Here is a 14,170-nt window from a genome sequence, read left to right as displayed (position 1 = left end):
ATGAAAACTATTACTTCTCTTACCCTTGAAAAACTAATCAACATTAGTGTTAAGTAAATTTCCCAGCATGAATCAAGATAGTTATACAAAGCAAAAAGCAAAAAGGAAAAAAAAGAAGAAATGTTCATAATTTGTAACTAATAGAAGAAATAATTACCTAAATATATTTTAATATTTCATATTTTATATATTAAACACACCTTGTCAGAAATGTAGGATAACATGTGCATCTAAATGTATGTATTTGTATTTTATTTAAATACATAAAATGAAATACATAAAATGAAAACTAATATATTTATTGAACACCAGTAGTGATTTATATATGAGATACTGTATTTGCATATAAACTATACCATAACTTGTAGTCTGTGTGTAGCATAAAATACTATACAAAATTTTTTTAGAAAGAATGAATGTAGCAAATAGAAATAAAATATTATGTCACTGACATACAGAAATTTGAATTTCAGGTAAATATTTTTATTTGAATATGTACATATCAAAATAACTGATGACAAAATATTAATCTGAATGAAGTTGACTTAAAGTGTTTTAAGATTGAGAGACAAGAGAGATAAAAGTAAAATTAGCAGAACTACAATATGCCATTAAGAGGTTCATATTAAATCTAGCACTATAGAAAAACTGGGTTTAGATAGCCAAAGAGTATTCCGTGCAGTGAAAGCACACAAATTAAGATATTTTGCGTCAACAGTGATTAGGAGCTTGAGGAATATTAATTGTACAATGGGGCAAACATAAAATAACAACAGAAAGAAATTAAATAGTACAATAATGAAATTTTCAAAATTTGGTGTGGAGGAAAGAGAGAACTTGGTGTCTATTGAAGGGAAATATATATTTTTATTAGAAAAGGTCAAACCACTGGTTTTTTATGGTGTCTTTAAAAATTACAAGTATGCCTTATATTAGTTATATTCCTACATTTAATAAGCCAATGCTTATTTGTCTTCTTTTATAATTAATGGAGCTTCATGTTTCTCGACGCTTAAAATTTACTTATGTTTATATATTTTTAAGCATTGCTTATTTCAAGGGAGGAGCAGCAAAGGCCACAGAAGCAAAGTCAGGAAAGCCAAAGGTGAGAAGAATCTACTTGTATAGTAGTTAGGAGTGTGGGCTCTGGGTCCTGTTTTGAATCTCTGTCTCCACTTCATAGTTGTGTGACCTTGGTCAACTCTCTTAACTCTTCTGTATCTCTGTTTCTCCATTTATCAAATCTATGTAACAATATTACTCATTTTAAAATATTTTGTGAGTATTAAATTATTAGTATTTTATGGTACCTATAGCAATGCCTGTTAAATAGCAAGAGCTCAATAGATATTGACGTACTGTTTTACCATGTTCTTTATTGTGACAAAATTTGGATAAACACAGCAATAAATATTGACATATTTCTGTATATGTCAACTTATAATCCTATAAAATCAATTAACAAAAGGCTTTATCATAAAATAGCTGCCATATTTTGTAGTCACTAAGTGTTTAGCAATAGATTTTTATGGTTTTGGGATAGACAAGATATCTATAAATATATGTATAACTCATCATCTCTGCCCTGCACATATTTATATTACATTTGTTCATCTAAATTCTTGAGAGCAATTCAGACACATTATGCAAAATTGTTTCCCTTGTGTTTAGATTAATCTCTGTCTCTACTTGACCACAGTCTGGCTACTACTGTCACCGGTGCTGATTTCATAACATACAGACAAATTAACAATCTAAGTACAAAATATATATCTATATATATTTTGTATCTATTTTGTATATATATTTTGTAGCCATTTAATTTCCTTGGGGTAACTATAAAGCTTATAAAAAATGTCTTTTGCTACTTTTTCTCCCAGACATGAATTTATTTAAAAATCTAAAAGAAGAAAATGACCCTCTCTGAAAACCTCACTCAGGGTCCTATTGCTAATGACCCTGTCTTCCTTGGTAGGAAGTATTTTAGTTTTATTTACAAATATGAGTAAGTCATGACATATAAAAAATATAAAAAATACATATAATAGATTCTCAAGACTGGAAGAAATATACATATTATTTGTTCCAAACCTATTGCCGATGCTTCAGACGTAACACAGGACGTTCAGTTCCTAGGGAAAGAGAACATGGGAGGTGGAAGCATATTCCATTTTCCGCTATCCAACTCTTAAGAATTACGAAAGCCTTAAAATAGCCATCTATGTAACGTTAGCCTTTTTCTCAGCTCGCTCTCTGGAGTAAGATACTATGGGAATCCTTCTTCAGTGTCTTGTTGTGAATGTACGATGGAAGATTGATATATTAAACCAACATCTATTTTTTTTCTCTACAACATTTTATTATGCTTTGAAACTAGTATTAAAATATGGTATGTTTTCTTTTGGATTTTTCATAGCAAGGCCCTAAACTTAGCTTTCTATGATATGAACATACATTGTAAATTCAATCAAGAAAACTTCCCAGTAGGAGAGAGAGCGGTTTTCTCCCCCACCACCAATGTGCAATTTGACTTGACTACGTAGAATTAAATGACAGAAACTGCCTAAAGTGTTGAAAGAAAAAAAATATGAAGCTGTACTTGAGCCCAATAAGGCATTTGAATGAATTTGCCCTTCAAAGTAAAAAACAAAACAAAACAAAACAAAAAAACTTAAGAATAGAGTGAATGCTGTGAAAATTAAGTGTACAACCAAAGGCAGATGGAAAATAAATATAAAGCAAATTGTAGTCTTCAGAAAAGAGATTCATTGAGCCTTGCACTTTAGACTAGTTTCCTTGAACAATTACACTGCCAAGTGAATATATGTTAGGAGACAGAAATCAAAATGGGGCCCCACCAGTAGGGGGATGAAAAAGGTGGAGAAGGCATAGCAAAACAAGGAGAGGAAGTAGAGTGGCACAGGAGGCCGAGGGGAGGGAGGAAGAGGAGAAAAAGATTAAGAAGAAAACAATCAGACATCATTCAAAGAATTTACATTAGTAGGTAATGAAATATAGTCAACATTTTGAAAGCTATTTTAACAAGGAAATGAGAAAAATAAATTTTCATATATTGAATATGCCACAGATCCTCTTCAAGGTTTACAGGATAACCCATTTGAAGAAAAATAATGGCACTTAAACATAAACAAGGTGAAAGCAACTGCTGAAGAGACTTCCCTCATTATTCTAGCAAGAATCCAAGGCACTTCAAGCATCTTTATGGAATGAGACTGGAAAACATCACCTCTCTACAGTTTTCCAGTGATGAGCTCTCTAGGTGACTGACAATGAAAAGAGATCTCTGCTCTCCATTCCCTATTTTGATGTTTGTCTTTTGATTTAGAAGCAGATATTTTTACACTTATTGTTCTTAAAAGTGGTTATTACAAATCTGTCAAACATCGATGTCATAGTTACCCACAAAGCCTGCTAAATTTTCAATACCTAGACTACCTTCTGGGTTCTGGTTGATAAATTTTAGTTAGAATCTAAGGATGATTGATAACTTCTAGATAGAATCTAAGGATGTGATTACCCTGAGGATAGCTATGTTTAAAACTGTTTTTTTATTTTATTATAGTTTACTATAGCAATAAACCATTAAAGGAATTTAACATACCAATTCAAATATCAAATATAAATAATTTCTAAAAATTACAATCTTGTCCCTTTAAGATATTTAGGACCTTTAACAATTTTTTTATTGAGAGAATTTGACATATTGCAAGGTGAATGAGGTTTAAGCTATCTTTGAATTTAACCAAGGTAGAAAGCAAATTCTTGACTTTAGAGAAACTCAGTCAAAAACGATGCTTAATCTGTCATCACGAGGGAAAATTTATGTTTCTAAGTTTGTAATTGTGTTACCTTCTTGACAATTATTAATGTATTTAATCAACATTACTAGACATAATTTAAATCATTTCTGTTATTGCTAAAACAAAATTAAAACAAATTTGTAGCAGCATTTGGAAAGAACTATTTATAAAACAATGTGGTATGTTTTACTACAACATTCATTGTTAATGGGATATAATAGAGTCTAGAAAAATCATTACTCCATGACTATTGTAAACCATTATCCTTGTGTTATAAACTGAAATAATTGAAACCATAGTCTGACATTTATTTTGGGTAACTTCCTTGAAAAAGGCTTTACTTTCCAAGTACGAATTAATTGTATTAAATCATAAATTATCTCAAGGGAGATACTGTGATCTTTTGGGTTGATAATAGTAAAAACGTATTTACAAAAGCAAAAGTTCAGATATGGTTTTCTGACTTTTATTAAGACCTTTACTTAAATTTTAAAAAACTGGAGTTTATTTTACCTAGGCTTCAACATAGTCACATTTTTTGATGGTGCTGGTATTCTAGAAGTTACAGTACCTTCACATTAGAATATAATTGGTGTATATTGGAGCTGGTTCTCCATAGCCAATTGTGTGCATCTCCTACCAACTATGTATTCAGAGATATAATATTTGATCATGTTAGCTTGAAAAAAATCATACCAGGAATATTTAAACTATGGAAACTGGAAATGTTAAATCATATTCCACTCCTTTACTCTCTGATGGCTGGTTTACCAGTGCATTCTGCACAGATGTATGCTTTCTCTGTACATATCTGCAACACACCAGTTTTGTAGAACCAATGATTATTTAAGAAGTATAAAACTTAGTGATGCCTCAACAGAATTTTAGAGCTTCATTTTATTTTGAAACTCTAGAATAATTTTTACTTCATTTACAAAATCAGATCATTGTGTGTCTATTCAAATTATATGTCTTAGCTCTGGTTTTAAAAAATAGTTATTTATATGTTTTAATACTAAGATGGATAGAAATTAGACTGTGTTATCATGTTATGTCTAAAAATTACAATTAAATTTAGAAATTCTTTTACAAGTTCATTAATATTATTATGATCTTCACAAATCATATTATCCAACATTTATTTTATGGATGTTAATAGTATCTTGTTTCAATACTATTTTCACTATTGAGGCTATAATGGTAAACAAGATGACCATATTCAGACACCATATGTAGACAATTACCATAATAGACATGCTAAAGTAGAAACTTAGAAATCAAGCAGGAGGAACACAAAACCTATTCAAAGAAAAGTGGTATTTAAATTGAGTTGGAGAGGATGAATTGGAGTTAGCTAATGAAAATATATTGGGAAGAGAATTTCAAAGAGAACAAGTGTAAAATTTAGGCAAAGGATCATAATGCATTTGAAGGACTGAAAAACTCTATTATTACCAGAGCATAAAACCTGAAAGAAAAAAGGGCCATAAATTACATTTACATTAACAAGGTGAGATTATGTCCAGCATTTTAAATGATTTAAAAAGTGACTAAAAATGACTATCCAAAATTTGGTGTTTGGGTAAAATTACTCAGAATCTAATGAAGAAAACAATTAAAATTACTCTGAATCTAACGTGGAAAATAATTAAAGGCAAACACTGCAAATAGGGAAACAATATAGGAAGTATTTTTGTAGTAATCCAAGTAAAAATTAAATGAATGAAGGATATTTGATGGAATGGAAATGCTATATTAGAAATACTGCAAGGTTAGAATCAGTGGCTAGTACTACAGGGCAGAAAACCTAAGGCAGACATTTGGCTAGGGATATACATGTAAATATTTCAGAAGTGATAATTGAAATTATGAGAGCTGATGTGTTTTATGGGAGGGTTGAAACATAAATGAAAACTCAAGGATAGAGCGTTGAAGAATGCTATTTTAAAGAAATAGGCAAGAGAAAAGAGCAAAGGACATATGAAGTGGCATAAAGAGGAAAAAAATGAATAAATCCACTAGTTGCTTGAAAAATAATGGAAGGGACTCAAGACTACGTATACAGAAAAAGAGAAAAATCCTTTATATTGAGTTTGGGGAATAGGAAAAAAGAACAGACAAAAGACTGATGTGTGAGAAAATAATGAAAAAAAGTTTGAAAAATGGAGAAGACGAAATAGTCTATATTACTAGATACCTGGATTTAAATAATAGGCAATATTAGTTAAGTTTGCTTAATGACAGGTAGGAGCAAAAGAAGGAATTGCAGGAGGGAAAGTTTTAAAGGATATATATTTTAATATTGCTGCTATAGTTAAAGAAAAAATGAGTGGTAAAGGAGGCTCTTTGTTGCTGGAATTTGTTTACATTGAATAAATTCGAGAATACTTATGTGCAAGTAAGAATAGATCAATAGAGGAGATATACAATTATGTGGGATTGATGAAATGATGTTCTTGAAAAGAGAGGAGGAAAGGGAATCAAGACCACATACACAGAAGAAGGAAAAAACCCTTTATACTAAGACTGGGAATAGGAAGAAAGAACAGAAAAAGAACGAGTTTCTTTTATTTTTATTTTTGAAAGTGAGATTTAAGACATGTCAATGTCCCGAGATTTTTCTTAAGACAACACGAGTTCCTTTTGTGCGATCTGTGTCAGCACACAGAAATAAATCTAGGTAAGGAATAATGTGTAAAATGAGTAAGAATAGTGCCGTAAAGAATGGATCAATATTCATATTTTTTGTATTGAGATTGTTTCATTTTATATACCATCTATTCCTTTATTAAACTGGATGTAATGTATTTTCTTTTCTCTAAGGGCATTAATTTTTTTCTTATATCCTAAGAACATTCCCTAGGTTTTCTTAAAATTCTTTTCATTGGTCTCATTCTTTCCTCTTATGAACTTTTCTTCAAATGTTTAGCGATGCATTGCTCATAATGTCCACAAAATGATTCAGGATTTCTGCGTGTTGCTTTGATTCAGTGGCTAGCAGCCTTTATATCTTTACCATAGACAGGGCTATTAAGTGAGCGATTTATTTTGTTAACCTTGAACTCTAAAGTGTGTGTATATATGTGTATATATATAATATATGTGTGCATATATATAATATATATGTGTGTATATATACATATTATATATATGCTTTTTTCTTTAGTGTGCTTAGATTACCCAGAGAAATACATTTCATTTTCCTCTGTTTAGAACAAGACTGTTTATCGTGCCTCAAAGTGAAGGAAAGGACCACATACTTTAGTCTTCTATATTTAGACTTCTGCCTTTCTTTTCTTTTCTTTTCTTTTTTTTCAAACAGTACACATTCAATCATCTATCATGGTGAAGGGGAGACTATAGCACCTAGGAATGTAACCACTATTTCAACAGACTTTCAGGGAATTTTCCTGTTTCCGGCACTACCTCAGCCTCACATTCAGAAGCACTTGGTAATATCCATTCTTCAGCCTTGCAGATTTCTAACTCTCCGAAAATCAGTTTCATTTCAGAATTTGGGTTTGTTAATTTCACTTGTCATATATCCATCTGCCTTTCAGTTTTAAAAATTGTGTTCCCATCCTATTTTTTTACCTTTTCTGGATTCCTGTGAAATTTTTGCCTTACAAAATCTTTTCTATTGATTTTATTATTATTTGAGGAAAGAACAGGAAAAATTAATCTGTCCAATCTTAAATATTATACAAAAGTGATATGCTATTGCTTAAAACATATAGATAGACTAACATAAGAACAACTTTCCAAAATGACTAATTCATTGCTTATTCATCTGAGCATATTTTAATCTTATCTCTCTCTCTTTATACGCATTTTTTCTGCAGTTGAAATTTTGTATGTTTTCATAGTCTACGTGTATTCTTGTTAATATCTGAAAGTTTTACACATGTTTTTCTTAGGATAATTCTTTTGAATACTATTCATAAATTACATGTATGAGCTTTTATTATTTTAAGCAAACTCCCCATGTGTCAGTACTTGGAATTTTCCATATTTCTGCTAATTTTATTATATTCTTAAGGGAAAATATGTATAAGTTTTTCTGAACAGCCTGGCCTTTACAGAAGCATTTATCATGAAAATTATTCTGTCATTGTAACATTTGTTTCTCAAACAATCACAGAACTACATATGTAACTATACCATTGAATTTTAAAGTGTTCATAAACATTGTTCCAAAGTATTACTAATTTAGGCTTATTTAGCATAACTCAGTAAGGTTTGTGGATATGGCTTATTTCCATGTCCAATATTTTTCATGAATATTATAACTAACATGCCCTTTGTGCTGCGTAGTAGTTGTGCAGAAGATTTCCCACACAAGGTGCTTTATTCTAATATTCAATTGGCACATTCTCAGATATAAAATTTCACTCTTGACTAAAAGTGGGCTTTATATATTCTTTGCCTTTTTGTTTACATATTTTATCGTCACTGCTTATGAACACATATCATTAAAGGAAAGAGGGGGAAATGACTAGTTCTATTTGTAATAAATAAATTTACCACATAATAATGCATAGTTTGAAATTCTTAGTGCTTATTATAATTTTCCATGGCCCTGATCTTTCCTGTAAATTTGTTGTGCCAGAACATTATCTGAGCTTTAACTTTTGACTCAAAAGCCACCTCTTACACCTAGTTTTCCCTGAATAAATCAGTTGAAAATCACACTTTTCCCTTTTCATTGCATTCACTTCATGCTGTCTTAGTCCATTTGAGCTACGACAATAAAATACCTCAGACTTGGTAATTAACAAATCATTGAAATGCATTTCTTACAATACTGGAGGCTGAGAAGTCTAAACTCAAGTCACCCGCAGATCTGGTGTCTGGTAAAACCTTGTTTGCTGCTTCATAGATGGCATAGCTTGCTGCAGTCTCACATAGTGAAAGGAACAGAAGAGACTAATTTGCTCCTGTAATCCCTTTTAAAAGTGCACTGATCTCCTTCATGAGTGTAGGGCCTTCATGATTTAATCACTTCACAAAAGGTGTCATCACTTAATACTATTGCTTTGGAGATAACGCTTCAACATAAATTTTGGAGGAATGCAAACCATAGCACATGACAACCATCAGTTAAAACATGTACTTTAAAAAGCATACACAGAATAATATCAAATTGTAGGGCATTTTATAATAGGGATAAAAAAAGAAAAAAGAAATTTTAACAAACATATATAACCACTTATGTTAAATATTCTTCTAATTTATTGTAAACTACCTTATATGGTTGTAAATGTGCTTCCCTGGACCTTTTGGATTACACCACAATTGATTTTTGTTAGTTAACTCACCACAGAGCACAGCTTATACAAATAATTATCTTAATATAGTTCTTCAACACAGAGCAGCATATTCATATTGAATAGAATAGACAGGTATATTAGGAATAAAGGCGTCACGTCTGCCTTAGGTAAAAATCTTGCATTCCAGGTGCTTTCTTTCTCTAGCAAACGAGCCACTGAAATCCTGTTCATTTCCATTTAAAGCTTAAAAGCTAATGAAACCTCTAAAATAATTTACTGAGCACAAATTTGCCAAATATTATTGCTATAAAAACAATCGACCAAACAACTAAGTCACCGAATGAATTTTATTATTTCTTTTTAGTTGATCATTTCAATTTTGTCTTATAACAATGTTTTAATGAATTCAATATGTCTCCTCCCAAGTTCCTTAAGTGTTTCTAATATATTTATTTAACATATTGATGAAGGTAGTTGAAAACTAATTATTTAATTTTTTTCTCCGTATTCACAGTAAAGTTTCACTTTGCCCTACTAAGTTTAGAAAAGCAAAATGATCATTTTTTTACATCTCTTTTCAGTGAAAGATGTGTATGAGACACAGTTCCATTCAATGGGAGGTAGAAATAAATCAATAAATGGAGGCTTCTAATATTTTTTTTAAATAGACACACTAAACTGAATTCTCTTTTTAGGTGTGTCTATGTTGCTTCTTTACCCACCACCATTTTATTCTAACTGGATGCAGACAACCTACCTGAGTGTACAATAGTCATCTTGCAAGGATGAAAATAAAAGCCCCTTGATAACAGTGGCGCAGCAGAAATTAGAAGGATCTAGATTTCTAATCACATTGTCCAGCCACTAGTTCAGTGGTAGTATATAACAAAAAGTCACCTCGTTATCTATTTAAGGCATTATTATCTCAAATTATTTAACTATAAGAATATATGCTTTTCTGTTGTTTTTCCCTTTACCATTTTCTGATCTTTCTCTTTCACAAATATTGACATACTTCTACATAATTTCTTAATATTATACTATTCATTGTTTCATGAGATTTGAAATTCTTCCATACTTTTCTGTCTGTTAAGTTAGTCTATTTCTTACATTATTTATCATTTTATTTCGTTATAAAGTTACTTATCCCTGGATTGTATATATTAGTACAGAATAAATTATAGGTTTTCTGATTAGAGTAATTATTGGGCTATTTTCAATGGTAGAATAACTATTATTTGCCTTATCTGCAAGTATTTTATTTCACTTTAATTATCTCAATTTATACATATTTTATCTCTTATTTAAATAAATACATTATTAAATTTGAAATATTTATATATTTAAATTTTCTAATGAACATATTCCTTTTATTTTTATTACATTTCATTGTCATTTCTTAAAATCATTTTCACTCTAGTTTCAAAGTAATAATTTATTAATCAAACTTTACCTGTCGTTTAAAAAATTTCATTACATGTACATACTTTTTTATAAGACCATATTAAAATCAGGCCAGAAGTCAATAAGTTCTAAGAGTGGAAATATCTTCAGTAACTCTTCTTACAGTCCACAATTTTTCTATATAGTCAATTTTAAAGTCACCTATAAACTCTGCTAATGAATTTGGAGTGTATCCTATAGCTACAAGAAACTAACCAAAGTTAGTTTTTCATCTGAAAAATTATATCTTTCAGTGTTCTAAAACACACCTTTCCAGGATTCTCTAGGGTGTTCAATTTATGAGTTATTTATATATTTTAAACACTACATTTTCCCAATAACACCGGTAATATATGGTATTTGGACCAAATGATTTTGAAATGCAGATAATAGACTCACTGGTCATGATGAAAAGCTATAGGAACTATCATATCATCCCTGCCACATGCTCAAATTGTCTCAACCTAAGTTATATAGACTTAATGTTTGCATACCTGAGGAATATTCCCTATACTTAACTCTTATACTAGAATTGTCATCCAGATAATAATTATCTATCCAAAATCATTTGAAGATCAAAACAACTGAATGGGTTCCCTAGCTGTGTTGGTAGTATATCCACCTACCTTTTATTTTGATACTTGTGGCTCACATGTGATAGTTTTTTCATATGTTGTGCATAAGTACCATTGAGTCTTTTTGACGTCCTTTTCTTCCTCTTGAAAAAGGGTTACTCTAAGCTGACAAGAGGGCTGTTTATCACTACATAGTTTGGAGAAATCCTTTTTAAGTTTTTCTGCTGGAAACTACTCAGTTTAATCAGGATTCTCATGAACTCTGGAAATTATATTATGTTTACTACATTTACTGCATATCTTTTTGTTTCATCCTGTGATTCCTGCAATTTCATAAAAATGAACTATTCTCTTTTGATGATATTCATAGGTATTATTTTACCCAGCCTCAACTCCCAAATGACATAATATTTAGTTTATATTGTCTTCCAAGAAAGCAATTTTGAGCAGAATTTAATTTGAGAGTTTTCTTCACGATTATCTCAAATTGTCAGAAACATTTTATGTTAACAATGCATTTCAAAACTTCATAAATTATAATACATACTGTGGTGAACCACTGAAACATCAGAAGAAAAAAATCACACTTCAACATTTTAATCCCCAAACTACAGTATTACAAATTTGAGTATATCCATTAATCAAACATTTTGATATTTTTATAATTCAGTGTTAACATAAAGGTGATAGTCATTTTCAGATCTAATAACATATATTAAGAGGTAGAAAGCATATTTAAAACAAAACATAATTTTTATACTTAAGTGGTTAATACCTTATTAGTATTTATTTTTAAGAATAAATACATAAACAGAAGTGTATCTCTTAATGCAGACATAGATAAAATCAGCAGTGAGTTATACTAGCTTTTCTCTTATGGAAAGAGTTTAGCTATGCAACACTACAAAGAATGTTGTGGAATTAAGATTCATATATCTATTGAAAGTTTTCTTCTGTTCTTACAGATTAAAGATGTCTTGTTATCTGCAGACTTAAATCATGTCTTTTATAAAGTATGAAAATAAACATGGACATAGAGAAATGCAGTTATGCATTGTGATGGTTAATACTGAGTGTCAACTTGATTGGATTGAAGGATGCAAAGTATTGATCCTGGGTGTGTCTGTGAGGTTGTTGCCAAAGAAGATTAGCATTTGAGTCAGTAGGCTAGGAAAGGCAGACCCACTCTTAATCTGGGTGAGCACCATCTAATCAGCTGCCAACATGGCTAGAATATAAAGCAGGCAGAGAAAAATGTGTAAAGACTAGACTGGTCTATCTTCCCAGCCTACATCTTTCTCCTGTGCTGGAAGCTTCCTGCCCTCGAACACTGAACTCCAAATTCTTTAGTTTTAGGACTCGGACTGGCTCTCCTTGCTCCTCAGCTTGCAGAGGGCCTATTATGGGACCTTGTGATTGTGTGAGTTAATACTTAATAAAATCCCCTTTATATATATATATATATATATATATACACACACACACACACGTACATATACACACATGTATATATACACACATATATACACATATATACACATATATATACACACATATATATTCACATATATACACACACACGTATATACACATATATACCCATATATATATACACACACATATATACACACACACACACACACAGTTAGTATATATATATATATCCTACTAGTTCAGTCCCTCTAAAGAACCCCGACTAATACAGATTTTGGTATCAAGGGTGGTTGTAGAGGAACAGAAATTTTTTTTTATTATTATTATTATACTTTAAGTTTTAGGGTACATGTGCACAATGTGCAGGTTAGTTACATATGTATACATGTGCCATGCTGATGTGCTGCACCCATTAACTCGTCATTTAGCATTAGGTATATCTCCTAATGCTATCCCTCTCCCCTCCCCCCACCCCACAACAGTCCCCAGAGTGTGATGTTCCCCTTCCTGTGTCCATGTGTTCTCATTGTTCAATATTAACGATGGAGTTTTTTCATTGGTTTGGCGGTTTCTGAGATTGGCTGCTTAATATGATTAGACCAAAAAATGTTAAAACTCAACTTTTGATAGTATGGAGGAAGCTGATAGTCCATGGCATAAACTGTGTAGAGAATTATGCAAAATAAATGCATTTGACACTCCTGATTCACTGCTCGTGAGAAGCAAGGAGTTTAGTGACTCTATACATAAGACCTTTGACCATATGTCGAGAACCAAGGAACATAATGAAGCTGGTTGATTGCCCCTAAGTTCAGAGGATAAAGTGATGAAAGAAAATTACAAACTCAGGGCTTCTATCTCTTGGCTTCAGAAACAGATATTGAGCCTCAAATCTGCTAAGATTACCCTGAGTGAGAGTCTTATTTCCTCTAGAAAAATAGCTGAAATTGTGGAAGAACAGACACAAGCTCTTATCATGTGAGTGGTTGACCTGCAACAAAAGGTAAATGCACAGCCTCACCAGGTGTCTACTGTTAAAGAGAGGGCATTAATTGGAAAAGAATGGGACCCTGCAGCTTGGAATGGGGATGTGTGGGAGGACCATGATGAAGCTGGGGACACTGAGTTTGTAAACTCTGATTTTTTTTTTTTTTTTGGCCAGAAGGAACAGCTTCACCAACCCCAGTAGAGGTAACATCCCCGATCTGACCCACGCTGCCATCAGCCTCTCCCTCTTTGTCTGAGGATATAAACTCTGTGCTACCCGAGGCAACATTGATGTCCTCCCCAGAGGCAGTTGCCAGGCAAGATAATGTTGATTTTTTTCAGGAGTAATCCCCAACATCTCTGTTTGCTTCTAGACCTGTAACTAGACTAAATTCCTAACGGGCCCCTAGAGGTGAGGTTGAGAGTGTGACCTATGAGAAGCTGCTCTACACCAGAAAATAACTGCTTGAGTTTTCTAATTTATATGAATAGAAATCTGTAGAACTGGCATGGGAATGAATATTACGGGTGTGGGATAATTGTGGAAGAAACACACAGTTGAATAAGTCTGAATTTATTGATTTGGGTCCACTAAGTAGGGACTCTGTATTTAATGTTGCAGCTCAGGGAGTTAAAAAGG

The sequence above is a fragment of the Pongo pygmaeus genome, chromosome 1 (genome assembly GCF_028885625.2).
Source record: "Pongo pygmaeus isolate AG05252 chromosome 1, NHGRI_mPonPyg2-v2.0_pri, whole genome shotgun sequence".
NCBI lineage: Eukaryota > Metazoa > Chordata > Mammalia > Primates > Hominidae > Pongo > Pongo pygmaeus.
Note: the sequence above shows the minus strand (reverse complement) of the source record.